The sequence below is a fragment of the Armigeres subalbatus genome, chromosome 1, assembly GCF_024139115.2.
Source record: "Armigeres subalbatus isolate Guangzhou_Male chromosome 1, GZ_Asu_2, whole genome shotgun sequence".
NCBI classification, from domain to species: domain Eukaryota; kingdom Metazoa; phylum Arthropoda; class Insecta; order Diptera; family Culicidae; genus Armigeres; species Armigeres subalbatus.
In genome coordinates, this window is record NC_085139.1 from 241,448,760 (window position 1) to 241,475,945 (window position 27,186).

Genomic DNA, 27,186 nt, shown 5'->3' on the forward strand with positions numbered 1-27,186 from the left:
AGCGTCTTAATATTCAAAGTTGTTCGAGTGGTAATACTCAATATTAAAGCAGTTGTGGAATTTATCAGCTGTGCTGCGCTAAAGTATGAGGAATCACTTGTAGGGATAGCTATTGCGCAATTTGTGGTCATAAGAGAGTTGCCATCTTCAACAAAGTGGTTCGGTTGGTAAAGTCAACATGAAACAAGTTTATTTAGGTCGGAGACGAGCCAGCCTCGGGCTGAAAGTCTCCTTAATAAAGACACAAAAAAAAAGAAAAAAAAGTTTATTTAGGAATTCACCCGTTGGGTGGCACTAGTGTATGATGATTTTTTTTTAGGTGAGATATCTCGCACACTGTGAGATTTAGAATGCTGCCGCATTCTACAAACAATTTTTAGTGGTAAAAGCAAATAAAAGATGAATTTAATTGAATTAGGAATTCAACCGCTTACGGCACTATAGTGTATGAGAAATTATTTGGAATTTGGAATTCAATTGTTGGTAGCATTAGTATATAAAGAATTACTCTTATTGCAATTCATGAGATGTACAAAGATACCATTTAAAAAAAAATTATCTTGGAGGAAAAATTAGTTTTTAAATTTAGAATTATTTTTATAGGGAAACGGTTCGGCACTTCATCCCATCAAAAACAAAGCAGTGAAAAGGAATTTGATTTGTTTTTCATTTTTGTGATTTTTTTCAGCAGTGAGCACGCATGTTAGCAAAAAGAAGCGACAAGTTTGTTGCTGTATTTCTATGTTTTGCGATGAGATTAATATATGTTCAGTGAGATGGAAAACGGGCCCTCCTTAGCCGTGTGGTAAGACGCACAGCTACAAAGCAAGACCATGCTGAGAGTGGCTGGGTTCAATTCCCTGTGCCGGTCTAGGCAATTTTCGGATTGTAAATTGTATCGAATTCCCTGGGCATAAAAGTATCATCGTGTTAGCCTCATGATATACGAATGCAGAAATGATAACCTGGCTAAGGAACCTTGCAGTTAATAACTGTGGTGCTTAATAAACACTAAGCTGCGAGGCGGCTCTGTCCGCCTTGGGGATGTAATGCCAATAAGAAGAAGAAGAAGAAGAGGTGAGAAACGGAACAGTTCCCCTATATAGAGGTGTGTGCCGGTCCGAAAGTTGTTGGCGGCGGCGGCGTTTTCAGCGTCACTCCGAAAGCTATTTTGGCCGGCGGTGGCGGCATGTATCGGCGTGGCTATTTTCTTAATACATCCAATTTTTATTTTTTTTTTATATTTTCAAGACATTGACGAGGGAATCTTCAGGATTTCGCGGGAACAGTAGGAGGAACTTTCTCACAAAATTCAATTTCTTCCAAAATATTCATTTGGATTTTTTTAGTGGAATGTCTTCACTTATCCTAAGACGAGTTTGTACTATCCCATTTAATTCCACCACTAGATCAAGTGGTGGAATTAAATGGAATAGTATAGTATCAACTCGTCTTATGACAAGTTTTTTTACTTCTTTTATCTTTCTTTTTGTTCGTGCCATACCCAATGCAAAAAAAGCAGCCTTTATGAAACAAATAACCTATCCCAACAAGCAGTTACGTTGCGGTACGGCTAGAGAGAGTGCAACCCAATGCCATTTTTCTTGGTGTTTTGAGTTCAAACCCCGTTGCGGTCTTAATTTTTTATAAATGCACACTAAAACTTTCGCGAAAAATAAGTAAGGTTAAGGCTAAAAAAGATTCTCCTTCGGCCTTAAAATCGCTTGTTTTCGTCTCACCGAAACGAAATGTACTATCCCTGATAATAACACTGAATCAGTGTTGAAACAACAAATTCAAAGAGCTACCCAAAGCGTTCAATTCTGTGAAAGTTTAATACTGCACTGTACAGAATGATGATATGATATCCCACTGGTTCACATCTGGGTGTTGCGGATAAAGCCGCTTTTCTGCTGTCAAGCGAGTGGCGGGATATTATGAAATCAATCCCATAAGCTAAATTATTTTGCAGTTACTTGACTGTAAAACATTTCCCGCTCTTCGAATTTCTCTTTCCATGGTGCACAGATCCATGCTAAAAGATTCTGAACTTCTACTGTCTGACAGACCCTTTACACAGGGCGATCCAAACCTTAAAATTGCCCAGCATCCAAAGTATTTGGGTAGAACCTTATGGAAGGTGGAGTGACTTTTGCTTGGAGAAGAATATACAAATCAGATCGATGAATCTAGCCTATTGATTAGGCAACCATTACATCGATACAGTCGATTAGCAAATTTAAGCATTGACACGTTTCCGCAATTCGGGAATGAACTAGTGAAATAAAATGTTATATGAACTCGTAAATTCCAGAATAGTCTTCAAGATGACTGTTTTGGTTATTTTAACAACTTCATAAAATGAGACAACTTTTTGAGTGAATTAAAATTGAAGAAATCGTATACAACACAGTGTTCCATATTCACAGGCAGTTACAAGCTGATGAGACTATCAATATCTTTAAGATTTGAAGATAGTTAAACTTATATATATTAGACTGGCCCAGGAAACAAAAAGTTGTCGAATCCCACGGGTCACCCCCCAAGATTGTGTCTTTGCTTGAGAAAATCAATCTCTCAAAATTTCAGCTCAATGGCTTGTTACATAAGCTGGGGCATTTGATCTTAAGTTTGTATGAGGATTTCAGCCAAAATATATAGGGAAATACACCTTCAGCACTCATTTGATCTGGAATTTGTTTCTGATTGCTCGATTGAGCTCAGAATTGCAAAAAGGGCAGTTGGTATGTCACAGAACAATTTCACAGAACATTGTACGATGATTAAATAAACTTTTATATAGTTTTCGGCTGATTCAATTCGATCAATAAATCCAAAAGTACACAACCCAGCTCCTAATAAATCAGCCGAAAGCTAAGTAAAAGTTCATTTAATCATCGTACAATACTCTGTGAAATTGTTCTGAAACATGCCAACTGTCCTTTTTGCAACTGACTGATTTCAAAATATCTAACATATCAGATATTTCCTTGTACATCAGTGTACCTCCCAGTAGCTGAATTTCAAACTGAGCTTCATCACAATGAATCTCACCACCCTAACAACTTAGTAGCAGACTACAACTTGCGCTTTTCCCACTTTGAAGGTCTTTATGGCACTTGCATTAAAATACAATAATAGATCAATTGTTCCATTGGGTAGCGAATGATTAGAACTTTAATATAAGCGCTAGATAATCATTATTTATTGATTGTAACTATCAGTGCTGAATGTTGTTTCAAATGTCGAACACTTATAGTGAAAATTGCCTCAAAATCCGAACAATTTGATTCGAATTCCGAACACCACTACCGAGAAACTTCGTTTATTTAACCTTCCTAGTGCATTAAAAAAAAGTTACACATTGTGCATTAGCGGGTCAAAAATGACCCCAAATTGAATTCGCTCCCAAAAGTTCATTTTCGAACCGATTCTCAATTTTTTGGAACCAAATTGAAGGTATGGATTCCACGGATGTCGTTACGGACAGATTTTTGCACTTTGGCCATTCTGGTTCCCAGGAATCGATGTTGAAGGAACATAGATTCTTAGGCAAATTTTTAGCGTGATTTCTTGCCTTTCGAAGGGTGATTTTGGAAATGCTCATTAATTTGCGTAGCAATAATTCTAATAGAATGTAGCCATTGTCCATTTCCATGGATCAACACAATTCCTGGTTATTACGCGGTCCGGTGTCCCTCCGGAAGATCCGGAACATCCGTAGAAGTGGTCAATTCATTGAACTCATCCTAGAAGAGCGCGGTTTTTTCCAAAGCTTTTAATTATCGAACGCTGAGTAACAAATGATTGTGGTGACCCATTTTGATGGACCTGCGTGGCCACCGAAGGTTCTCCAGAGGATCCGGAACATTCGGTGAAGTGGTCAATTCATGGAACTCATCCTAGAAGAATGCAGTTTTCACAAAACTTTTGATTATTGTAATTTGAGTAACAAATGATTGTGGTTACCCATTTTGGTGGAACTGGGTGGCCACCGGAGTCCTCCGGAAGATCAGGAACGTTCTTAAAAATGGTCAATTAATGAAACTTATCATATAAGAGCGTGGTTTTTTTTTCAGCGATTTTCATCATCCAACTACGAGTAACAAATGATTGTGGTGACCCATTTTGATGGACCTGTGTGGCCGAAGGTCCTTCAGAAGATCCGGAACGTCCGTAAAATTGGTCAATTCATGAAATACATCATAGAAGAGCGCGGTTTTTTCAAAGCTTTTCCTCATAATACTTTGAGTAGCAAATGATTGTGGTGACCTATTTTGGTAGATCTTGGTGGCCACCGGAAGTGCCCCAGTAGATCCGGAACGTCCGTAAAAATGGTCAATTCACGAAACTTATCATAAAAGAGCACGGTTTTTTCTAAAGCTTTTCATTATCGAACTTTTTAAAAAAAATCTTTCTATTATCGAACTCTGAGCAAGACACGAAGGAATGTTGTGACCCGTTCTTATTTGCCAAAGTGACTATCGGAGGTCTTACGGAAGATACGGAACATCGGTTAAAGTGGTTAATTGATGTAATACATACCAGAAGAGCCTATTTTTTTATTTCCTTGTCGCACTCTGAACATGAAATTATTGCCGTGACCTTTTCTCACGGATGTGAGTAGCAAATATCCGTATCACACGTAAAAGAGATCAATTCATAAAACCCACCTTAGAAAAATAGGCCATATAATCTATAGAAGAAGTAGATGAAGCACACTATTCTTCTAAACAATTTTATTTTTCTAATTTTAGAAACAAATGATCGTAACCAATTCGCATGGATTGCCCACTGTATGTCTTCAGTTACATTCAGATCATCCGTAAAATCGGTCAATTCATGAAACTTGTCATAGTTTTCCTATTTTCATATCCTGAGTAATGGATGATCGTTGTAACCCATTCTCAGGAACGTGTGTAGTCACCAATGAAACTCCGCAAGATCAAAAAATCTGTAATTATAGTCAATTCATAAAGATTAGGATGACACTATTTTTTTTTTAAAGAACAGTCACATTAACCCAAAAAATATTTTCAAGTATGGCATAATTTGCTTCCATGATCGATATTCAGTCATAAATCATCGACTCATGAAAGTTTGACTTAAATAAAAATTTACTTTGGTTGAATCTTTTGACAACTTTTGGTCAAAAATTTCTTGATGGATCATAAAAAACCTAACTTATAATTTTAATTTTTATTAACAGAGGGTCTATAATGGCAGCAAAGTGGTTCCACTATAAAAAGAGCACCTTAAATTTCTTAAATTTTTAGGGTGACAATATCAGGTCGAAAACGTGATAAAATCGGGTCGAAAACGAGAGAAAATCGAGGGCAGACAAAATCACGAAGTGACAAAACTGGGTTGATACTCTTTCGTTAGGCTAACATGATGAAACTTTTATGCCCAGAGAAGTCGAGAAAATTTCCAACCCAAAAACTTCCTAGACCGGACCGGGAATCGAACCCCGCCACCCTCAGCATGATCTTGCTTTGTAGCCGCGAATCTTACCGCACGGGAAAGGAGGGCCCCGCAGAAAGCATCACAACAACCTTCATGAGATGATCAATAAGTAGAATAACAAACAGTTTTCAAAAGATCGTGTTCTAGTAGGATGAGTATCAAGTGTTGACCAATCCGTAGGAACTTTAGAAGGACATCCAGTGATCACTTAAGTCATGTGTATGGATTACGAGAGGGCCTCCACTGGCCATTCAAGTTCATAACTGAGGGTCACGACAAAAATATCTTGTTCAGATTTCGATAATAGATTTTTTGTAAAACCATGCTCCTATGATTCGAGATTCGTTAGTTTGCAGCTTTTAGGAATATTACGAGCATTATTCATGAAGGAGTGGCCACTCAGGTCCAAAAGAATGGGTAACGATAATTTTCTATAACTCAGAGAATGTTAATAAAAAGCTTTAGAAAAGCCGCGTTCTTCTATGATGAGTTGCATGGAATGAACATTTCTACGAATGTTCCGGATCTTAGAAAGGACCTCCGGTAGCTACTCAAGAACATTTAAATGGGTCACCACTATCTTTTGTTACTCAGAGTAGCTTCGTAAAAATCGCACTCTTCCATGATGAGTTTCATGAATTTACCACTTTACCGGACGTTCCGAATCTTCCGGAAGACCTCGGTGGCCACCCAGGACCTTCAAAAAAGGTCATCATAATCATTTATTACTCACTCATTCGGTGATTCAGCTATTCCATGGTGAGTTTTATGAATCGACCACTTCTACGGATGTTCCGGATCTTCTGGAGGAACTCCGGTGGCCACTCAGGCCACTCAGGTCAGGTTGTTACTCAGTGTTCGATAATGGAAAGCTTTGGAAAAAACCGCACCCTTTTATGATAAGTTTTATGAATTGTCCATTTTTACGGACGTTCCGTTCCGTTCTACTGGAGGACCACCGGTGGCCACCCAGGTCCACCAAATTGGGTCACCACAATCATTTGTTACTCAAAGTACGATAATGAAAAGCTTTGGAAAAAAACGCGCAATACTAGGATGCGTTCCATGAATTGACAATTTTTACGGACGTTCCGGATCTTCTGGAGCACCTCCGCTGGCCACCCAGGTCCACAAAAATAGGATCTCACAATCATTTGTTACTCAAAGTACTATGAGGAAAAGCTTAGGAAAAACCGCACCCTTTTATGATAAGTTTCATGAATTGGTCATTTTTACGGACGTTCCGGATCTACTGAAGGACCTCCGGTGGCCACCCAGGTCCACCAAAATAGGTCCCCACAATCATTTGTTACTCGAAGTACTATGAGGAAAAGCTTTGGAAAAACCACACCCTTTTATGGTTTCATGAATTGGCCATTTTTACGGACGTTCTGGATCTACTGGAGGACCTCCGGTGGCCACCCAGGTCCACCAAAATAGGTCCCCGCAACCATTTGTTACTCAAAGTACTATGAGGAAAAGCTTTGGAAAACTCAAAGTACTATGAGGAAAAGCTTTGGAAAAAACCGCACCCTTTTATGATAATTTTCATGAATTGGCCATTTTTACGGACGTTCCGGATCTACTGGAGGACCTCCGGTGGCCACCCAGGTCCACCAAAATGGGTCACCACAATCATTTGTTACTCAAAGTACGATAATGAAAAGCTTTGGAAAAAAACGCGCATTTATAGGATGAGTTCCATGAATTGACAATTTTTACGGACGTTCCGGATCTACTGGAGCACCTCCGGTGGCCACCCAGGTCCACCAAAATAGGTCCCCACAATCATTTGTTGCTGAAAGCTTTGGAAAAAACCGCACCCTTTTATGAAAAGTTTCAGGAATTGGCCATTTTTACGGACGTTCCGGATCTACTGGAGGACCTCCGGTGGCCACCCAGGTCCACCAAAATGGGTCACCACAATCATTTGTTCCTCAGCGTTCGATAATGAAAAGCTTTGGAAAAAACCGCACCCTTTTATGATAAGTTTAAAAAATTGACCACTTTTACGGACGTTCCGGATCTTCTGGAGGACCTTCGGAGGCCACACAGGTCCATCAAAATGGGTCACCACAATCATTTGCTACTCGGCGTTCGATAATTAAAAGCTTTGGAAAAAACCGCGCTCTTCTAGGATGAGTTCAATGAATTGACCACTTCTACGGATGTTCCGGGTCTTCCGGAGGGACACCGGACCGTGAAATAACCAGGAATTGTGTTGATCCATGGAAATGGACAATGGCTACATTCTATTGGAATTATTGCTACGCAAAATTATGAGCATTTCCAAAATAACCCTTCGAAAGGCAAGAAAACAGGCCAAAAATTGGCCTAAGAATCCATGTTCCTTCAACATCGATTCCTGGGAACCAGAATGGCCAAATTGCAAAAATCTGTCCGTAGCGACATCCGCGGATTCCATACCTTCGATTTGGTTACAAAAGATTGAGAATCGGTTCGAAAATGAACTTTTAGGAGCGAATTCAATTTGGGGTCATTTTTGACCCGCTAATGCACAATGTGTCACTTTTTGTTGTTGTGGCGTTCCTAGAGGTCGCTGATAGCTGGTTATCACCCCAAAATTTTCATTTCCAAAAGTTAGGAAAAGTCAGAAAATTTCAAAGCCCTATCTCATTTGATTACAAAGCTATAACGTTTTTAAATCATCTCTGGGCCAAAATAGACCCCAATGCACTAGGAAGGTTAAGCAACAAAAACGAAATGTATATGTTAAACATGTTTATGAAATGTTAAACTTCATGTAACGAGTGTTCGAAATATGAGTCTGTTCGGGATTTGAGTCAAAACGATACTAAAAATGTGTATGTTCGTCTTAAATGCACGATGCAGGATAATATGCGCCAACCAGAAATGATATTAAAAATACTCCATTATATTTCACTGCAATTATCACACTCTTCTGTTTTAGTAGATTAGTTAGACCTATTCTTCACGTTAGTCCATTTCGCAGTTAGATGTTAATAAGTAAGAAAAAACCATTGCGGAAATGAACCCTGAAATTGCATAAAATTAGCTAAAAGGAATTTATTTTGCGACAAAATTTTGTTCATAATCTAATACGCATTGAGTTTGGAGAATATCAAATCAGATGATAAAGTATTCGGCGAGATACATTTTGTGGGCCTCAAAATGTACCCTTGAAACGGAACTGAAGAACTAGAAAAAATGTGATTGATGAAATCTGAGAAAAACAATAACAGCAGGATAATCTAAAAAGTTTATGTTAACTGTTACTCAAAAACATCTCAAAAAAGATTTAAACAACTTCTGCGGTTTGTTAACAGGAAACTGCTCAACTAAATATTATTTCAAACAACATGTAAAGTTTTAGATGATACATGTCGTTTATGTGAAACGGACATGGATGATTCGGAACATTTATTTTGTACCTGTGAAGCACTTTTCAAAAAACACGCAATTTTTCGATAAAGGATTGATGCAACCATCAGATGTATGGATGACTTCTCTAAGCAAGACAATACATTACATAAAATATGTTATACCTTACTGGGATAATGTATACAAAATGTCTAAAAAACATGTCTAAAAAAATTATTCGTTATAACACCTTCATTCAATTTGTAAAATGTAAAATGGGGGAACAATTACAGTACAATTAAAGTCAACTGAATTAATCAATAATTATTCATTGCTTATCATTATAATTATTCATATGCTTATTGAAACTTAACCCTTTATAAGGCAGTGGCAACTATATTGCCACCAACTAATTATATGTCTTTCTATTTATTAACAAGAGCTCTACTTATTATTTCCCATGTAATGGCTTTATTTGCTTCCTAGTAACATACCAGATGAATTTGAGCCATAAAAAAAATTAAAATGTCAATTTGAGAACAGTTTTTTTACGAACAGATCGTAAGTTTCGAGTGGAAGAAGGATTTTCATTTATAATTCGTTAAAAAAAAACAACAAAGATATATTTTTTCCCGTTGGTATTATTTTTTTTTGAATCTTCTGTGTTAGATAATTACGTGATTAGCGTGAAAAAAGCTTTGCCTTTCTGTATATTTGGTTTTTGAATTTTTGATGAAATTGTGGTTTTTTCCCAAGGGTCCCCCCCCCCTTGGGAACGAAAGTGCAAAAAAAATGTCTACCCATAATGCGTTTTCCGACTAGGACTCTTCACCAAAAAATGTAACGTGCCTTGATTTGACTGGTTTTACGTAAAACCTAATTTTTAAAAATCTTTTATTTATTTTTGTTGTTGCCTGTTTTCCCGCTTGCCGGGCAGTGGCAACTATATTGCCACCAATTTTTCAATGTTTCTGAACTGTTTAATGTATAACAATCATACATTTAAGTTTATTACCATGTTAACATTGTATCCTATTGTTGTTTTTGTTAATTTATTATTTAGATTCGTCTGCCTTATAAAGGGTTAACATAAGCATTCAAACATCATTTAAATCCCAACGAACGTTAACAGCTTAGGCGCATATCGCCATCGTACGGGTGTGTATATGCGTAAGCATGCTGTTGTCTGTTGCTGGCGAATAACAATCGCCGTCGCTATGAGGCACACGAATGAACAGCAGAAAGAAGATCCGAACAACCATCGAGTGGCAAGTATTTGAGTTCATTCCTTTTGATGTTTTTGTTCACTCGATGGTCTAATCATTCGCCGATTCGAATACCATTCGCAGCGAGTCGTTGGAAAAACGAATGTGGCCGAATGATGACTCGCGAAGAGGCAAAGATTACCACTCGCGAAGAAGAGCCACAGCAACCCTGGTGTCGATGATTCATATACTCTTCCTTTATGTTACCCAGTGGAAAAAATATTGAAATTATTTAGATTCGTTTTAGTAGAACCCTTATTGCAAGACAAGTGAAAAACGCACTCTTACCCCACCGGTGGGGTAAAAGTGCGCATCGGGTGGGGTAAGAGTACGCATTTATCCAATCATGTGCTTTAAGTATATATTAGCACAAATAAAAGTTAATAACATTTAATTGATGTTTAATGAGCATATATTACGGAATGTTTAAAGATTACGTAACTTTTAAAGGGGGAGGGGGTCCTAAAAATGTGCACTTTCATTCGAACAACCATTGTTTTTTATATATACAAAAAACTACAGAGGTAAAAATATTTATCAGGTTTCGCGTGGCGTATACAAAGGCATTTTCCTTAAAGAAAGTCCACCAATCACGTAACGTAAAATTTGGCTATTTCATCACTCACCCCCCCCCCTATCTTACACTATTTGTATGAATCCTCTAAAAATTATATGGATCGTCACATATCTCGCAACCCCTCCCAGCTAAACGTTGCGTTATTTATGAATGTTTCTTTTGATTAAATGAAATTATCATTTAGATGAAATTGTGTTTTCGTACTATGTTTAGGTGTACAACAAGTTCTAATACAATTTCATTATTTCGCTTCAGTGCTTTGTTCGCTAATTCCTTTCTAACACCGAATTACTTCAACTTATCCTAAAAACTTGTGATAAATTCGAATTCTGTCCCTTTTTTCTTAGTTGTGGATCTTTACACTTTGGAAGAAGTCTTATTTCGGCCGGAGATACGGGTTTGACATCATAACTTGAAGATTCATATGCGTACTCTTGCCCCACCGGTTCCTGCGTACTTTTACCCCACAGTCCCAAAAATTATTCAAGTAATGGTTTTGACTTCTTGGAAAACTAACCGGATTGGTGTTCTGTACCATAAAGTACTCTATACAATAGGTTATTGAAATGGTATAATGTTCACCTGATTAAACGTATATATGGTAATGAAATACTAGTTGCGGAAATCAAATTATTTTTAGCAAAATGACCAAAAAGTTATGTAACTCCATATCTCCCTTGTTGTTTATTCAAATCGTTTACAATTACACATGATAATAGTTGGCCAGAATACCTGTCAAACTGATGCAGTGCTGCTAGTTTATCTTTTTTTATTACTTCAAAAAATCGAAAACGTACTCTTACCCCACGCGCACTCTTGCCCCACTCTACTCTATTGATAATAGCTCCGTACTTTCACGAAGACAAAACGTTCTGACGGATCAAGTTTCGAAAAAAGAAAACTTGAACAAGCTCACTGTAAAGGCGCGAAATCGATTGTTGCTAATGTTCCAGTTGATATAGAAAACTGGTAGCAATCGATACGCATTTGTATTCTACGGAAAAAATGATAATTGGAAGGATATCGAAGGTCGAAGAGTTGTTGAATGGAATTATGTTATGAAATGCGTGGTACGTGCACAAGCTTACCATTCCAGTACATGTGGTGGAGTGTTGTGCCTTCATCAGGAACACTATCGGTCTATGATTTCGACAATGTGGTTCAAATGTGATAAATGTAAGACGCTCTTCAAGGTGAGAACAGAAGAACCTTCCGATCGACCAAAGTTGCGTAAAAGCATTGTTTGGGCCACTTTGTGTTCAGGAGGTACCTACACGTAGAGGTGTGCGCCGGTCCGATATTCGTCGGCGGCGGCGTTTGTCAGAATTTTGGCCGGCGGCGGCGGCGTTTTCGGCGTCACGCCGAAAGCCATTTTACACGGCGGCGGCGGCGGCGTGAATCGGCGTGGCGATTTTATTCATTACGTTTTTCTAAGATTTTTTTTGCATTTTTTCGGCATATTTTCAAGACATTAAAAGAAGATTTTTTTTATTTTCGCATGAAAAATCTGGAGGAAAACCAAAATTTGGAAAATATTTTCGGATTGTTTGAAGTTTCGAGAAATCTTTGGAATTACCAAGAGAAGCTCTTTTGAATTCCCAAGAAATTTTTTTTGGAATTTCAGCAGAAAATTTGTCGCAATTTACATGAGCAACTTCAGAATTTTTACAAAAAAACCCAGATTAATCCACCTACAGTGAGATTTTGACCCTTCCTTAGTTATAAGGATTTTTTTCCAGAGTCCAGCATTTAAAACGAGATAAAACTACTCAGCTTCCCACGGCGATTTACCGTGAAAGTAACAAAATAATTGCCTACCCAAAGGCGGATGCCATGGGTTGAGTGACAACTCAACGAATGATAACGTACTGTACTTCATGCTGCCTATCTATAAGGCGCTCGTCGGATTGAATAACTATTGTGACATGGTTAGTAACTATCGTAACGCTGGTTGCATATTCATAGTAATTAATCCATTCATTAATTCATATTAATTAATCCAGAACTAACTAAATCAGTCATTGATCTGAACGAAACTCAATAGCGTTCAAAAATAACATATATTTCGCCTTATGGATGTCTAATTTGATAAAACTAAACTTGTTCAATACCTTAAAAATGAGCTAGATTTTTATGGTAGTAAATTTAGGAATTTGCACACATACGCACACATACATGCATACAAGTGATCTATTAGTGTCTCAAACCATGCTCACATTTGCTATCTAGCTTCCACTGAAGAAATTTTTGAAATCCCTTTCAATTTTTACGTTTTTGCTTTTCTGAGAAGATTTTTTTGTACATGCTTCTATATGTTCCTCAATTAAAATCATTTGTTTCTTTGAAACAAATCAGAAAAATAGGCATAATTCCATATCATATCATTTGCTATAATTATATTTTCAATATCAAAGTGAATTTGTTTTAAATACCATACATTTTATTTAATAATTCACGAGATTTCTTGATAGATTAATACGTAACACACCTGCGTAACGCATACAAAGTGAAATTATAGACACTTCCGAAGGAAGGGTCAAAAAAGTTCTTTACTTCTACAGGAAAAACTTCGGAAATTTATGACAAGGTCTTGTTGAGTTTCTATTGAGTATTCTTCCAAATTTGTACAGAACATTATTGATAATTGTAGTAGAATGCGGCTGGTTGAATGGGTATTTTACCGTTGGCTTTCTCAATATAGAATAATAAAGACGGCTTGTTTCGCATGGCCAACGATAAAACAGTCAATTCTTAATAATTTCCGCGGTAGACTCTAAGGAGTTTACAAGAAAAATTCGCTGGAATGATAAGAAAATTATTTTGAGCTTTTTAGTGGAATGTTTTCACCTGTCATAAGACGAGTTTATACAATCCCATTGAATTCCAACACTTAATTGTATCTTGACAGATACGTATTTCGACCTCAAAGGTAAGGCCGTCTTCAGTGTCTCGTACTTGACTCGACTTCGCCGACGCCGATTGGCTGATATGGTCGTTTGACAGAATAGGTGACTTGTCCGAAAATATCGTTTAGGCCAACAGGTCTTACGGCCAAATGTCAATAACTGAATGGGTAATTTAGTCCATAATATCCCTCCGTTTGGTCTAATGACATTTACGTTGAATAGACTGTTAAACGAAATTCGTAACTTCTCTACTTTAAAGTCGATACTAACATTTAAGCCAAAAGCCATCTAACCAAACCCCATTAAGCAGAATTGAACGTTTATTCGAAACTGTTATCAGGTCAAAAATGTTTTTTTACCGAAAACGACATACAGCCGAAATGGACATTCAGCTGAACTGTTAATTTGGACGAAAAAATCTTTTCACCAAATAGATCATTTGACCGAAGATGGTGTTTGGTAGGAATGGTAATTTGGCCAGAAAATGTCCTTTCTACAAAACAACCTTTCTGGCCGACCAGCATTTTCTGTCAAATGACCAATTCAGATAAACGTCTTCTTTGGCAAAATGACCAGTTCAGCCGAACGACACTTTTCAAAGAAGGTTGCAGAAAGGACATTTAAGGGCCAAATGACTCTTTCTGCCAAATGCCATTTTTTGCTAAATGGTATTTTTCGTCAAATGATGCATCTTCGGTCAAACGACTTTTTCACCCGAACGGCATTTTCAGCTAAATGACCTGTTAGGGTAAACAACTTTTTAGAAATCCGTCCAAATTTTGCTTTTGGCTGTACATCGCTTTCGGTCAAACCAGTTTTGATCTGATAACAGTTTCCGTTTTGCTAAATGGTACCTGACTAGATGTCTTTTGGCCTAAAGTCTAGTATTGACCTAAAAATAGAGAGGCCACGAATTTTGTTCAATGGTCAATTGTCAAAAAGACCATTTCGCCAAACAAGTGGCCATTTCTGACCATATTACCCGTTCAGTACGAGGTTCAGTCATTGAAATTTGGCCGTATGACCCCGTTTGGCCAAATGACATTTTTGGCCAAATGACCCATTCTGTCAAAAAACTATTTCTGCTAAATGGCATTTTTAGGCAACGATGGTTTCGGCCAGACGACCTGTTAGGGCAAACGGCTTTTTTCGGCCAAATACCAGCTCGGTCGTCTGTCACTTTCGGTCTTATTGGAATGGAATGAAACTTACCAAGAATTTTTAATCGAAAGTAGAAAGAATTTTCTGAAGAAACCAGAAACAATCTTCATAAACTCCGAGCATTTTTCCGATGTTTTAAAGTTGGCTATGCCAGACTAGCCGTTTAATGATGAACTTCTCCTGCGAAAAAACATCACTCTAATAAAGGATAAAAACAAACCGGCTTGTTTAATTTAGATTGGGGAACTCAACGTTAAAGCATCTCTTTCACTAGTCAAAATTTTCTGTGTGAATTTTAAAGAATACTCAACAGAGACGCAATAGGAACTTTCCGTGTATATTCCGAATATTTTCCTGTAGAAATATTTTCTTGTAAAAACTCTGTAGAGATTCTCATGTAAATCCCTAACAATTTCTTCTTCTTCTTCTTCTTCTTGGCATTACATCCCCACACTGGGACAAAGCCGCCTCGCAGCTTAGTGTTCATTAGGCACTTCCACAGTTATTAACTGCGAGGTTTCTAAGCCAGGTTACCATTTTTGCATTCGTATATCATGAGGCTAGCACGATGATACTTTTATGCCCAGGGAAGTCGAGACAATTTCCAATCCGAAAATTGCCTAGACCGGCACCGGGAATCGAACCCAGCCACCCTCAGCATGGTCTTGCTTTGTAGCCGCGCGTCTTACCGCACGGTTAAGGAGGGCCCCTAACAATTTCCCTTGGTAATTACAAAGAGTTCTCGAAACTTGAAAGTAGTTCTCGTGGAAAATCTGAAAATAATTTTTAAATGAATATTCTGGAAAAACTTGAAGAATTTCTGGGGAAGTTCATCAATTTTTTGAGGCTAAACTCAAAAGATTCTCCCGTTATTGTCGTGAAAATATCCTAAATGACCAATTCAGCCGAACGACACTTTCGACCGAATGTCCATTTTGACCAAATTGCCCTTTCTACCAAACGACTATTTCAGCCGAAGGACAAGTTCACGATTTTTTTAGCCAAAGGAACTGTTCGACCAAATAAGATTCTCGGCCAAATATCTGTAGGCTACATATCCTATCAAAGTCTGAAAACATAATGAGAGCATATAGATTTGATTTTGACAACAAAATGATTCACAATTTGTTTTCAAATATGTATAAATCATCATGATTGATTATATATTTTGATCTCATGTTGCTGTAGATTACTAAATTGGATGATATGACATCAAACTTTGTACTTATTTTGCTATCGGAAACCAATATCAAATTTCGTTTTCGATTTCCTCTCATCGACAGCAGAATAGTTTTTGATTTGATGTCACGTTAACCGTTAAAACGACCAAAAAGATATCAAATTAAGTAAACATAATTGATGATTTCACAACATTAAAACAAGTTATAGATTTGCTCTTAAGCTTTGCTCGGGTAGTGTTAATCTACCAATTAATCTTTTCGGTAAAACGATTCTTTCAACTTTCAAGTCTTGTGACTTTCTGCCGAACAACTCTTTTCTATTCAAAAATTCAATTTAAATTAGATTTTAATTTTTTCATTTTTTCGAAATTTTCACACGCTTAGTTTTTACGGAGAGCTCTTCGAAGTTTTAACAAGGTATTGTATGGAATTTTCATGAAAATAATTGGTATCCTCACGAAAAATTCTCTGAAGTTTCATCGTAATGTTGTAGAGATCTATCAGCAAATTATACGGAAAATCCAATGAATCTTAGGAGTTTCCACTGAAAATTTCAATCGGCGTGGAAAATTATAGATCAGTGGCGTGGCAAATTTTAAACGGCGGCGCGCCGATGCAAAAATGTCGGCGGCGGCGGCGTGCCAAAAACTGCCGGCGGCGGCGGCGTGGCGCGGCGGCGCACACCTCTACCTACACGCATACCAGACAAATATTCAGCTTCTGTGATATACCGTTCATGCCCCTAAAAACGTTCGCTTTGGATGAAATGGAAATGGATGCCGTTCTCGAAGAAGCTGTGGATGACTCAACTACTAAAGTCATTGAAGCGGAAAAAGCTTCCAGGATGTCCAATCCGATCAACCAGCAAAAATTGTAGCTTCATTGGATGGTAGCTGGGCCACTCGAAGCTACGGAACGAGATATAGTTCTGCGTCTGGATGTGGCGTTATTGTTGGGGAGAAAACTGGTAAAATAATTTACGTGGGTTGCCGAAATAAACGATGTTCTGTATGCATTAGGAACACCAAGCTAAGGAATGTGAAAAATTCTCATAAATGCTATCGAAACTATGTCGGCTCATCTGGTGGCATGGAACCTGAAATAATGGTAGAAGGATTTCAAGAATTAGCTAACAAAGGTTTATGGGTGACAAAACTTATTACCGATGGTGATTCCACTACGGTTGCACGGATCAAGAATTCTATCAAGTATGGACCATCGATTGAGCACCAATTATGTTGCAACCACACTTGCAAAAACATGGGTAAAAAACTTCGTGATGTATGTGATGTATTTTTTTTAAATGCTCAGATAATATATTGTATATTTTAAACTAGATCAAATGTCCAAAGGATATCGCAGATTTATTATCATCAAATATTATGCGTATTACTCGAGGGGTTCGAGCTGCCATAGTACATTGTGCAGAATCAGGAGGATCAGATGTTGAAGGTCTACGGCATGATATAAGGAATGTACCTGCGCATGTCTACGGTAATCATGAAAAATGCCGTGACTACTTTTGTACAAAACTCACAAATCCCGATGAGTGTTACATAGATTTATTATATAAATATGGGATTTTGTCCAAAATTCAAGCTGTGGTAGAAGCAGTTGCAGCGAAAGCAGAATTTTTAAACCATAATAAAACTAGCAACACGTAAGTAAACTATTAATTTTATTACAAGTATGAGGGTAACGATTGTCGTCAACGTAATCGGGAGATTGATGCTTCCTCTCATGGTGCTTCCACAGATCTGAAAACATCTTCAGCCGTTTGTGCAAATATAACGCTGGCAAAAGACTCAACTTCACAAGCCGTGGCTCTTATCAACGCAGAGTATATATTACAACTCTTCAACACAACGAAGGTTATTCTTGGCATACCACCTATATGCAAAGGTTTACTGGATCTAATCCTTCTAAACTGATTGCCAAGTTATCTGCAGATCAAGAGCGATTGAAAGTAGCCACACTGAAATCGAAAAAGCGTCCTGAATATAGCAGAAAGCCAGTTCACAAATATGAGGTAGAACATGATTACGGTGAAACTGCCGTCGCTGTTGCTACACGAGAAATCAACATTGCAGAAGAGTTACCTGGCGTCAAACAAAAGTATATTGTATGTATTTTGATCAATATTAATTTTCATATTTATACATACATATAACCTGTACTCGACAAACAAATCGAAAATGGTTTAGAAATACCCACTCTCATTTTTCTTTTTTTTATATATAAATTCTAGATTACTGCGGAATCGAAAGAAAAAATTGAGAAAAGCATGAGTTTACCAGAAATGGAGGAATTTGCAAAAGGACGAATTTTGCCGAAATACGTTGCAGAAATAGTTGGATCGACTAAAAAAACATTAACTCAAAAATGTCATAACATTCTTCAGACCACAAATACCTGGAACTTTATCAAACAAAACAGATCCATTATCGGACCAGTAACACAAATCGTCAACGAATGTTTTGGATATAACATGAGCAGCAGTAGAATGTTTATTGATGAATGTCACAATTACATCTGCTGCATCCCGGATGGTAATATAAAAATATTATGCTTTCTGCGAAATATTGCGTTTTATACGAATAACTTTTTTAGGTGTTTCAGCGGATGGAAAGTCAATAATGATCATTAAAAAAAGGCGATCAAAGGCTCTTTACGCGAGAATCCCTCAAAGCTGGGTTGCAAATTTGTGGACAACACAATTATTCCTGATTGAAAAATGATCTGCGAAGTACAGGTATCACTTCATGCTTGCAGGGCCGTTTGCATTGTTGTGTTTTGTAGACAGCAACAACTATAATGATCATTTTATTAAGGAAATTGCTATGGATCCCAACTTTTTCAATACGAAGCAGTTGCAGATTTTTTTGAAATTATTCTTGCCTTGAAAGTAACTGAAAATGAAATTTCTATTAAAAACTGAATGAACCAATATAAATGAAATTAAAGCATCAAATCAAAGGAAAAATCAAAGTTTTCCATAAAAAAACTGTTACAGGCTATGGGTTCACAAATAAAAATGAATTGAGGATGCATTTGTCACGATTTAACTTTTGGAAATACTATCCGATTTGAAATATTTTTGGTTGATAGAATCGTGCTCGATTCGATCCGTGATTCGTAGAAAAAAGGAAATAGATGAAATGTCGATGTCGAAAACCAATACTACATACTAGATTTGAACTGAACTGCAGAACCAGATTTCTATGTTTATAGAAAATTTCAAGAGAATTTCATATCCAATAATTGCTTTCATCCTTCATTGTCAATTTTTTTATGTCTTTATTATTGCCTAAATTGTCATTTTTTGTTTTTTTTTTCATTAATATTGTTAATCACTTTTTGGAGAAATAATTTTATTACTTTAAATATGTGTTAAATTTATTACAAAAATCCACAACAGTTATAATTTAGTTGCATCACAATACTGCCCATGCATCCTAGATCACACAAATAATAGGGGTGCAAATGTATTAGTTTTACTATCGAATGGTTTTATACAGATCTGCACAAATACTATATAAACGGCAAAACTACGACATATACACATGAATGACGAACATTTGAACCTTAAATCGCGTCTAGACATGTTTTCTTCAGTAAGCAGAACGATCGGCCGGTCATCATAGTTTTATTCTGCTTTGTGCGGTAAGCAGAACGATCAGCCGATCACCGAAATTTTGTTCTGCTTTGTGCGGCCTTTAAAAAAATAGTATTGTTTTCATCGATCAAACTACACGCTATACACGGCATACCGTTTACCAAAACGAACCCTGCCACACTCCCTACCTCATATATCCAACATCCCAGTGATCTCTCGTGGAAGTGCAGATGACTCGTCGGCTTCTATCAAAGCGAGTATCACGTCAACAATTTCCTACCTATTCCCTAATTGACCTGCATTCGGACACGGCCGGCGCTGGTATTGCTTATTTTTTGGGTCACCAGTTCTTACACATTGAAGATGATGTTAGTCCCAAACTTCATCTGTTGGTTCTCTGTGTAACTACAGCTGACCTGGCAATAACGGAGGAGCAACCGTGGGCGGTCAATCATGCTCATGCTCATGCTCATGCTCATTAAAAGACGAGCTTGTGATAATTCTGTCCATTTTTTGCTTTTTTTTGTGAATCTTTACGCTTTGGAAGTGGTCTTATTTCGACCAGGGATCAAATATGATTAGATTAAGTTCTTTACAAATCACAGAAATCGAGTCCCATCGAAGGGAAAGTGGTTACCTCCAATACATTTTCCAAATCAATATCTTCCACATAACGTACATATTCACATATGAGTTTTCACAACATTGTAAATTATTTCAATGCAAAAACTGAAAAAGGGATAACTCATCATGCACAATTATTCACGTTATGATTTTGATTATTTTCACCTGCTTTTGTAGAAGAATAAAATGCGAATCTTAAACATGTTTAATTTAGATCAGAATCAGAAAATTATACTATCCCAATGATTATTACGTGCCCTGTTGGCCACCATCGCGCGCTTGATTCGCTGTTGTTGATTTAAGGACACGAGCCAACCATGTTAATGGATTAGGTACACAAATCGCTAAATCCCTGATTTACACCACATTCCGGGGACATCGACTCCGACTTCGAATCACAAGGCCCTCGACGAACGCCCTCTCGGTGGCGGCCGTCGTCGATGACTTTAAAGTGGAACCAATCCACCCGGCCTGTCTGTGTTGTGTTGTGTTGCATCAACGACCCAACGAATCAATTCGATTAGTTCCGAACCACTGCACTGGCTGGGTGGGAGCGCCCGGGCGCGCGCTCGTTAGACGCTAATTTTCCCACAGGGAAATCGTCGAATGACCTACCAACTAGCCCGAACGGGTCATAAAGTAGGCCACGTGACTTAGCGTTATAGCACCGTTTCACGCTTAGTAACGGGTCGTTAACGACCCAGGCGTTACTAATGTCTTAATTTGGGAGTCATGACTTGCTGCGTGATGACGTCGTCAGCGGCGTCAGTTTCCCAGAAGGAAAACTTCCTTCGCAGTGGGTGTCCCGAAAGATTCTTCCGCTTCGTTCCGAAGCGAAAACGTGGAAATCGGTGTGTAATAACAATTACTGCCTAATGTTGCCTTAATATCCCCGCATGGATTCGCACGCATATGCCTCCATGCTCGTTCACTGTCGGGGAAAAAAATCTCGGTCCCTCGCTCAGAGTCAGCAGTTCCCGTGGATGGTTCATTAATTCGTTTGTGGTTCTCGAGCCGGATGGATGCGACGAAGAAAGACCGACTCGACCGACCGACAGGAGGGTGAAATGGCAAACTCACAGTTTGACTTCTCTCGGGCGATGATCATTTATAACAAGGCTAAGGAAACAAACATTTATTATCAAGGGAAGTTGTCATTGCCCCTGGCAGGGGGTGCTGCGAAATTGTGCCCGGCGAACGCACCAAAAGGATTAAGGAAACCAAAACTATTTATTAGATTTGACTCTTCCCCCCGGACGAGCCATTGTTTGAAGACTCGGAGAAAGGTAATTTCTCGTCGGTCAGGGGTGGAAACCGGGTTCAAATATTGAGACTCGGTGGCTACTTGATTTTGATTGATATTTTCATACCACGCGGTGACGGGCGACGCGCAGGGTGCCAAATTGATCAAAGTTTGAAAGATTGCTTTGTTGCCACCGGTGCATAACTGTCAAAGCTTCTCTGCTGTCATGGGGCCCGGTTGACAACTTTTTGATGTTTAATATAGATTTTAATTTATTTTTAATCCCGTCAGCTGAGTTACGGCAGTGGAGTAGAATTGATGTGCCGGGTTGCCGGGTTGCAAGGGCAATAGCTTATCAAGCGTCAGAAGGCCTTTACTTTGTCGAATGAGTTTGGTTTTTTCATCGCGGTTAAATCCTATCCAGTGCGCCAATATTGGACCGGCCACCGGCACCAGGGGGAGGATTAACAATCGAGTGAAATATTTTTATTTGCAGTTGAGTCAAATCAGATGAAAAATAGTCCAACTGCAGACAGATAAATTTGCAATGTTGCGGAAAAATAGGCGTCGATATAAATAAATGAATTATTAAGCGGGCATATTTGATGCCGGATGAGATAGAGCTGACAGTTTTTTCCCCCATTTCATTTAATGAGTTTTATTCATTTATTGACAGGCCACTGGCGTGTAATTGGTTATCATATATATTTGTTATGACAATTTGAGTGAATTCGTGAATTGCGTCACGCTTTTATGAAAGGTGTTTAAAAGAGCGTGACGACGATTCAGTATACGATTTTTAGAAGCTCCATACGAAAAAGTGTGTCATGAATTTTTAGTTACACTGGATTCTGTTTTTACACGATTTACATTTTCTCAATTTTGCACTTAGCCTGAATGTTCAACGTATATTAATTATCATGTGATTTTTCTTTGATTTATTCTGGATTTTTTGGAACATGTTCCAAAGATTTTGGTGGTAAGTTGAAGTCAAAGTTGGGATTCTCAAAGAAATTCCAATGGACTACCAAGCGGAATTCTGATGGTATTCTAAACAAAATCATTCTAGAATCCCGAATTAGTCTTCCTTTTAGACTTTCGAAAGAAATACTTTTGGACTTTCGTTTGGAGCCTTCTGGGTTTTTGGGTGGAATCATTTTCTGCTTCTGAACAAGGGATTCCTATTAGAATACTTAAGGATTTCCAACAGCCAAAAAAGCTCCGCTCAGAAAACCAAAGATATCTCGGTTTGTAAACCCAAAAACAAGCCCTTTCAATGGGTTTCAGAACGAAATTATTTGCATTTTGGAAGGAATAATTCCTTTATATATTTTTGAACGAAATTCTTTTGGGTTCCGAACGGAACCTTGTTGGGCTGCAAAATAAAATTATTTTGGACTTTACTTTTAAACGAATTTCTCTTAGGTTTTCGAAAGGATTTTCTTGGAATTCCGAAGCCTAAAAAGATTCCGTTCGGAAGTCAAAAGCATTGTGTCCGAAAGCACAAAAAGAGTTCCTCTCGGAAGCCCAAAAAAGATTGGAAGACCAAAGGTTCTCGTTCTTTGAGTATCCAAATGGATTTATTCCTTATGTGCCTCTCCTCCTAACCCCCATATCTTTTAAACTTCCCAATTTATTGTCAATTCATGCCGATGTAACAACATACATATTGATAAGAACATTATTCAAAGCTTATTAATGAATATCTTTACTTGTCACAAGACGATAATGTATCCAAAGGTATGTCGGCCTGTTTCAAATATGGAGGAGCACGTACTTATTGTAGATAGAATATAATGTGTACACAGCATAGTTTCTTTTCTATCCAAAAAAAATCCTGCAGCGTAAGCAAAGATCTGTCGACCTGTTTCAAATGTATTGTGTGCTCTTTTGGTACATGGAATAAATTCCGAGATGCGCGTGAAAAAAAAGTCACTGTATAACGACCCGAGTTAGGGACGTTGTACGGGTCGGACAGGAGAGCGACATCGGTCCATGACCATGACTACGAGACCGACTGCAACAGCAGCTGCTGGGCAGATGCATAGTGGTTAAGATTCAGCTGTGTTACTTCTTTTTGTTTTCCTCTCCGAAGGGACATGGAGGTCCACCCATTACGCAATTACATGCTAGCTTTTTACTGGTGCAGATGTACACTTTGATACCTTATCGCATTCCTGCGCCTTATGCCCTTCTTTACCACAATGACGACAAAGGTTGCTACGGTCTGGCCCCTCAAAGTCGTATGACTTATGTCCCGAATCTAAGCACCAATAGTACCTGTCCACTGAAGGTGGCTGAAGTTTGCTTATTGGGCATACTGACCAGCCGATTTCAACTTTCCTCGCTCCATGACCTAGGGTAGGCTAGCTGCGTGCCAAAGGGACGACCTTACGGCAAAGACGACGTCGTCCGCGTTCGTGACCAAGTCACTCCCGTCCCCAACGTCCCCAACGAACTCACCTCGACGCCGACACCCAAGATCTCTTGGGCCAGCCGTCCCGCCAGCTTGCGCTCTACGTTTTAGCACCAAGATCATTTCACCGGTCTCAACTTTCTATGCGGGCTGAGATGCACTCGACTTCCGCTTTGAGGTACTGACCAGCTGCCAGGGATATTCGGTCCCTTGTTTCGAAGGCACCGGCCTTGCGTCTGGTTGGTGTCTTTCGCTTTTACGGGCCTTCTCGGGTCGCCTTCGGGCTTCACTACACCCCGATCTGCTCCACAAAGACAACGTGACGTTTGACCTTTATGGTCGTCTAAGACGAATTAAGTACTGTCCATTTAATTCCACCAGTTAATTTTCGTTATCTTTGCAGATACGTATTTCGACCACAACTGTGTGGTCGTCTTCAGTGTCTCGTACTTGACTCGAAAGTCGAGTCAAGTACGAGACACTGAAGACGACCACACAGTTGTGGTCGAAAAACGTATCTGCAAAGATATCGAAAATTAACTGGTGGAATTAAATGGACAGTACTTAATTCGTCTTAGACGGTTTAATACATTCCACTAAAAGAGCTTAAAATATTTTTCTTTATGGTCGCCCACTGTTTGGTTTTGCTCTGAGCACCTTCGCCGGTTTTCTACCTGAGCCGTTTTTGGTTAGGAGCAGTCTTTTTCTGATTGGACGTCAGGGCAAAATCAATCACCTCTTGGGCCAAATTCGCTCTTCCAAGGAAAGAAAAGGCCTTGTTTTTGGCACCTTTGTCGGCCTTTTTGCTTCCCTTGGATGGATGAGAAAGCGTTTTGTTCTTGTCTTACGACTTTGTATCAGTTCCTTACTGATGTACTGCCTTCCGCTCGCGAACTCGATAATGCTATCAAGTTGCTCGACGATCACCCGCATCCCAGATTATAGACACTATAGGTTCCATAGACAAGCTGAGGCAAAGACGAGTGTAGCCAAATAAACTCTTAATTGGTGTAGCCAAACGAGCATAACGTCACGATTGCAATGGAATGTGTCACGTCAATTTCGCGTGTACACTTCTTCCTTCTCACATCTCACACCATAATGTCATTTTTTATTCGTTTCGTCTCACTTCTCACTATTCACTTCTCGCTTCTCACTTTTCGATTCTCACTTCTCAAATATTTGCTTCTCATTTCTCACATCTCAAATATTGCTTTTTATTTCTCACTCCTCATTTCTCATATCTTACATCTCACTTCTTGTATTGAATTTCTCACTTTCCAATCTCACTTCTCATTTATCGCTTGTCACTTCTCGACTCTCACTTATCACTTCTCGTTTCTCACTTCTCACTTTTCACATCTAACATCTTTATCTCATTTCTCACACACAAAACGCGACGCGAGACGAACAAGTCCTGTAGATGGGCAACATCGAGCCCGAAACCGGTCGACAAAAAGGTAAATTTTGAAAACCCTTTTGCGTTTGTATGAACCTTGCCTTCACTTCTCACATAATAATGCTTTCTCACTATTCACTTCTTGTCTCTCACTTCTTATTTCCCGCTTCTCACTACTTACTTCTCGCTTCTCGCTTCCCACTTCTTACTTCTCATTTCTTGCTTATTTCACATTCCTACCTTCTCAAATCTCACTTCTCATTTTTAACTTTTCAAAAATCACTGCTCACCTTTTACTTCTCACTACCCACACATCATTCCTTACTTCACACTTCCCAAATCTCACACCTCACTTCTCGGTAACGTTTTCTCACTTTTCATTTATCCCTTTCTGTGTCTAACTTCTCACTTCCCCCATTTTACTTCTCATTTTCACGTTTTATTTCTCCCTTCTCGCTTCTCGTTTCACACCTCTCGTTTATCACTTCTCAGTTCTTACTCCTTACTTACTCTATCATTTTCCACTACGTACTTCGTACTTCTCTCTTCTCGCTTCTCACTTCTCACATCTTAAATCTCACTTACCGTATTTAATTTCACATTTGTTATTTCTCACTTCTCACTACTCACTTTTCGCTTCTCACTTCTCACTTCCCGCTTCTCACTTCTCACTTCTCACATATCTATTTCATTACTTACTTCTCACTATTCATTTCTCACCTGTCACTTGTCACTTCTCATTTTTCCCTTTTTCTTGTCACTTCTCGCTTCTCACTCCACACTCCTCACTTTTCCCTTCTTGCTTCTGACATCTCACATATTACTTCGAATTTCCTACATCTCACATATTATTTATCACTTTTTATTTCTCACATCTTCTTCTTATTGGCATTACATCCCCACAATGAGACAGAGCCGCCTCGCAGCTTAGTGTTCATTAGGCACTTCCACAGTTATTAACTGCGAGGTTTCTAAGCCAAGTTACCATTTTTGCATTCGTATATCATGAGGCTAACACGATGATACTTTTATGCCCAGGGAAGTCGAGACAATTTCCAATCCGAACATTGCCTAGACCGGCACCGGGAATCGAACCCAGCCACCGCACGGCCAAGGAGGGCCCCTTTCTCATATATCACTTCTCAATTATCATTTGTAACCTCTCACATCTTACTTCTCACTACTCACTTCTCGCTTCTCACTTCTTACTTCTCACTTCTCACTTCCTCACTTCACACTTCTTACTTCTCCTTTCTTACTTTATTTCTTGCTTCTCACTTCTCATATTTCACATATTACTTCTCATTTCTCATTTCTCACTTCTTCTTCCCATTTCTCCCTTCTTACTTCTCATTCGGCCTAACGGCTGTGGCCAAATGACCTTCCGGACTGACGGCCTTCGCTCTAATGAGACAGCCAATAAATTTCCCTTGAAAAGGACAAAAACTGCGTAAAATCCGAAATTCGCGTAAAAAACGAATACCGTCATCGGGGGTGACAATGGGTCAAATGGGGGTGAGAATGGGTCACTGTTTCAGCTACTTTGAATGCTTAAAGAATAGATTGAATGTATCTTAGGATGAGAAGTCTAAAATATAAGAGACCTTTTTGGATGATTGTGCTGTACGACCTTCAGACGGTAAGAGCGATGACCTATTCTCACCCCAGACCCATTGTCGCTCCCAATGGCGGTATTCTAAAAATCTACCAAAATCAACTTTTTACGATTTTCATGTGATTTCAACACTTTTGGAAAAAATGAGGTAAAAAAGTTTTATTTTGAAGATCCGCGTAAATTCTAAAACCGTGTAAAAGCGACCCCAGTGTATTCATAAGTTACCAAAGATAAATCGGACGATTTTGAATACGGTTCATGCCCGTTTGATGTAAAAAATAGAATGTGTCAACGGCAGAGGTTCTTAATCATCCAAGAAATCCCAGGAGTTAGGCCTTAAGACCTACAGATTAAGGTGACTCGGGAAGGCGCTAC

General features: G+C 38.6%; 1 protein-coding gene and 1 long non-coding RNA gene across 2 annotated transcripts in view; one reads left to right on the forward strand and one right to left on the reverse strand.

The window, feature by feature from the left end:
* Nucleotides 1–27,186, reverse strand: part of LOC134206115 (pituitary homeobox homolog Ptx1-like) — a 238,426-nt gene that overhangs the window by 42,211 nt on the left and 169,029 nt on the right. The window lies entirely within an intron of this gene.
* LOC134212114 (uncharacterized) lies at nt 17,934–18,600 on the forward strand. Its single transcript, XR_009979194.1, has 3 exons — nt 17,934–18,020; nt 18,147–18,447; nt 18,509–18,600. It is a non-coding gene; the product is annotated as an uncharacterized LOC134212114 (long non-coding RNA).